This window comes from the organism of the source record quoted next, unplaced genomic scaffold, assembly GCF_019419815.1.
Source record: "Pyrus x bretschneideri cultivar Hongxiangsu unplaced genomic scaffold, Pyrus_bretschneideri_v1 Contig21, whole genome shotgun sequence".
Classification (NCBI taxonomy): domain Eukaryota; kingdom Viridiplantae; phylum Streptophyta; class Magnoliopsida; order Rosales; family Rosaceae; genus Pyrus; species Pyrus x bretschneideri.
In genome coordinates, this window is record NW_025999513.1 from 1,104,373 (window position 1) to 1,108,916 (window position 4,544).

Below are 4,544 nucleotides of genomic sequence, written 5' to 3' on the forward strand. Positions count from 1 at the left end.
GAGCTTCCGAACCACAACAATTAGCTCCAAAATTAATTTCTCGATCTTTGGATATCTAGTTTCCACATCGAGAAGAGCTTTAGAAGTGTAAAATATCTGCAGTTGGGCCCCCAACTCTTCTCATATAAGGGCAGAGCTCATTGTTACTTCGAAGACTACCAAATAGATGTATAAGTTTTCCACTGCTTCCAGCTTGGATTGTAAAAGAGGTGATGTGAGATACTTTTTCAGGTCTTAGAAAGCTCTTTTGTACTCATCATCCCATTTGTCTCGTTGTGCTTTCTTGATGGCCTTGAAAAAGGGTTTGCATCGATCAGAGGACCATGAGAGAAAACGGTTGAGGGCGGATGCTCGTTCGGTCAAGCTTTGGATCTTCTTCAATGTGGTTGGAGATTTCATCTCTAGGATCACTCGGATTTGCATGGGATGTGCTTCGATTCCTGGTTGGCTTACTAGGTACCCTAAAAATCTGTCTGAAAATACTCTAAATGTGCATTTGGTGGGATTGAGCTTCATCTTGTACTTTCTAAGAATATCGAAAGTTTCCACCAGGTTGTCGATGTGGTTTGACCGTTGCTTGCCCTTAACCATGATGTCCTCGACATAGACTTCCATGTTTACTCCAATTTGCTTCTTGAACATCATGTTGACTAACCTTTGGTAAGTGGCTCTTGCATTCTTGAGGCCAAAGGGTATGACCTTGTAGCAGTAGATGCCTTGCTCGATCATGAACGCTGTTTTCTCCTTGTCGGGTTCATATATGGCTATTTGGTTGTAGCTGGAGTAGGCATTCAACAAACTGACCAACTGGTTCCTAGAAGTCAAATCTACTAATTGATCGATTCGGGGAAATGGATAAGGATCCTTTGGGCTTGCTTTGTTAAGGTCGGTGTAGTCTACGCAACTCTCAATTTGCCCTTCTATTTCTTCTTTACTAGCACGACATTGGCAAGCCATGTTGAGTATGTTACCTTTTCTATGAATCCAATGTCGAGTATCTTGTCAATTTTCGCTTCGATGATCCCCACTCACTCGGGTGTGAAATGTCTTCTCTTTTGGATCACCAGTTTGGCAACGGGGGGCGACGTGTAGCTTGTGGCAAGCTATCTCGGGGTTGATGTTAGGCATGTCAGAAGGTGACCACGTAAAGACGTCACGATTTTCCCTAAGAAAAGCCGTGAGTTTTTCCTTCTCTATTTTTGGATCGCATCATATCCATTAGAGTTTGATTTCTTCTTTCTGCAATACCATTTTGTTACGATGTATAAGGCATAGTATAATTATGCCTTATACCATTCTCTTCGCAGAAATCATCACAGGCTTCAATTTCTGCACCTCTATCACTATTAAGGGTCTTTATGGATCTTCCTAATTGGTTATCTACTTCTGCCTTAAACTCTTTAAATTTGTCTAAGGCTTCATTTTTATGTTGCGAGAAGTAGACAAGTCCATAACGGGAATAATCATCAATGAAAGTCAAAAAATATTTCATTCCTTTATGGGTTTTAGTTCTCATTGGTCCACATAAATCTGTATTCACTATCTCAAGTAAATTGTAGAAGTCCAATGCTGAAAAAATGATTTTCTAGTCATTTTTCCTTTAATACATGATTCACATGTATCAAAATCATATGCATTTACTTGAGGCAACATTCCATTTTTACTCATGCGTATCATTTTATTTCTATTTATGTGACCTAAACATAAATGCCATAAATATGACAAATTTTGAACAGTAGAGACAAAGGCATACTCGGAAGAAATACTTTTATTAATACAAACTGAGTACATATCATTAACTATTATTCCCCTTACATAAATATAACCCTTTTTCCCAATAGTGACAACACCATTCATGAACCTTGTCTCAAAACCTTTTTTTTCTAAGACAGAGACAGAGACAAGATTCCTCCTTATATTTGGTGCAAACAGAACATTTTTAATCACAATGGTAGATATACTATTGTTGATCTTGCAATCTCCTTCACCCAGAACATCGACATAAATATTATTACCCATGTAGAGACGATGTTCTCTTAGTGCTTTCTCCTTGAAATTGATGAAGCAACTTTTTTCCTTGCATACATGATGAGTTGCTCCTGAGTCTATCCACCATTGTCCTTGATCTTCAACAATGAGTGCTTCGAAGACATTCAAAATAAATTCTTTAGGATTTTTGTTGTTCTTTCATCGTTTTAGGCACTTATACCTATAATGACCAGTCTCTCCACAATTGTAACATGCACTCTCCTTCCTTTAAACTTGTTCTACTTGCAGTGTGCAAACTTTTTGAAGTTTGGGTGCTTGTTACTACTATGCGGCTTGTGCATGTGTTGCTTGTTTTTCTGAGAATCTTCCGCTATGTGGAGGTTGGCTCTGCCATGTCTAGTTTCCTTTTTCCTATAATTTTTATGAACTTCTTCAATAGCCAACATTGCAGGCAACGTATCCATTGTTAATTCAACTTGACCATAAGTCATGGAAGTAACTACATTTTCCCAAAAATTTGGGAGGCTACCAAGAAGAACACTAACTTGTATTTTATCAGAAACTGGATGGTCAGCATTGACCAAGTCTTTTGCCATTACTTGCATTTTAGTAATATGATCGACCATAGAATCAGTTTCCTCTATTTTTGTCCCATTGTATTTCTCAAGCAATAACGGAATGTGCGTTTGAGATTTAGGGCCATACTTCTTTTCAAGTACATTCATGATTTTTTTTGGCCAAATCATATTCTTCATAGAGAGGTATTAATTTATCTTCCATGTAATTGAGGATTGTGGCCTTAGCCAACTCATTATCTTCCACCCATTTATTATAAACTAGAGAGGGGCCAAGGGGTCTCTAGTCCTTGATAGTGTACAAAGTCTTGTCATAGGTTAAAAGATAAGTTATCATTCTCTTCCATATTCGATAATTAACGTTATTCAACCACTCTATTTTAAAAACTTTGGATTTGGAAGATTTAGTTGCCTTAACTTAGAAAATTACAAAACAAACACAATACTTAATACAAATACAAATACTACTAGTGCACTTTTAATTATTACAAGCCACAAATACTAACTACTAGTGTACTTTTAATTATTACAAGCAACAAATACTAAATGTTCTTAATAAATTAAAGACTAAAAATAAAATAAAAATAAAAATAGAGACTTATTTATTTTTAGCAGCAAATACCCCATGCACTCACAAGGGCTTTGTCCAATTAGTGAAAGATGAGTACTTGTTCAGGCGATCACGTTAATAGAAGGCTTGTGGATTTCTTGCTTGTCTACTTGGCTAGGCGTGATCAACTCTTTCTCTATTTTCATACACAAAAGCAGCCTCTTCTCGTCTAGTGGATTATGTTTCAATTCTCTGTGACCTTGGTCCCCTTAAATTTCTTGCAATTGAAATTTCTCTTTGTGCCAAATCAGGATATATAAAATCATAACAAGTATTATATTGATCCAAATGATTTAGCACTCTAACTTTTGGATTCCTAAAATTAAAGGAAAACTAATGAAAAGAGCTTGAAAACTTTGAGTTTTAACGATAAGGACAAAATAAAGAGTAAAGTGAACAGTACCAGGTTTGACTTTTTAGTGTAAAAAATATGATTTTTCGTTAAACTGAACAGTACCGTGGACTTTTCGTTAAAAATTCCTAAAGTTAAACCTTTGCTTCCACTTTTGGTCTTTGTGATTGTTATTCAAAGTATTCCACAAATCAACCTTATGAATAAAATTATTAAGGAAAACTGGATGAATAAAACCTGAGTTTGAATTGAAGGGAACTGCCTAGGTTGTAGGAAAAGGTTGCGAGTGGCTTCTCGAATCTGGCCTGCTTGAAGATGACCCCACCTCACAGGACCTGTGAATTGGACTTTCTTGTAAACAGATTATTATTGTCTTCTGGTCCTTCACGTGCACTATCACAGTGCTCAGAATTAAAAGAAAATCTTTTGTTTCTTTGAACCGAACAATCTTTAATAATGGAGAAATTCCTTTCTTGACTTTGACTTTGTGATGGACACCACTTGACAATTCTTCTTGGAGGATAACGGTGATGTCGACGTGGTTTATTACCACGAGAGCACGAGACCGCAGCTGGAGGACGTGACCACGGTGGGAGAATACGACCACGCTCTTGAATATTATCTGTCGATGGGATGCTGTGGCGAGTCCACGGTGGAAGGCAAGACCACAGTGGAGGCAGAGGGTGTGAAGGGCATATTTTTTGAGGGGAAAATTGCAAGTTCAAATTCGGATTTGTAGTAATCTGAGAGCAACTTTGAACCAGACTTGATGGTGCAGGTAAATCCCTTGGGCTTGGTTATCAAAATGTAGAAAAAGGATCAGCACTTGTAGTTTCAATTTCTTGTGCAAATTCAGTTTTTGCAGTCGGCATCAGCACTTGTCGTTTCAATTTCTTGTGCAGATTCAGTTTTTGCAGCCAGCAATGCCGACTGCAATGGGTTTTTTGAGGTTCTAATAGGATTGAATAAACCCTCTGGATGCAATTCGTTAAAATTCTGATAATGGTAATTATATTCA

At 37.3% G+C, this 4,544-nt stretch overlaps 1 long non-coding RNA gene across 1 annotated transcript; it reads left to right on the forward strand.

Moving 5' to 3' along the window:
* The first annotated feature begins 4,035 nt into the window (after positions 1–4,035).
* LOC125477312 lies at positions 4,036–4,544 on the forward strand. The gene is made up of 2 exons (XR_007258454.1): positions 4,036–4,304; positions 4,429–4,544. It is a non-coding gene; the product is annotated as an uncharacterized LOC125477312 (long non-coding RNA).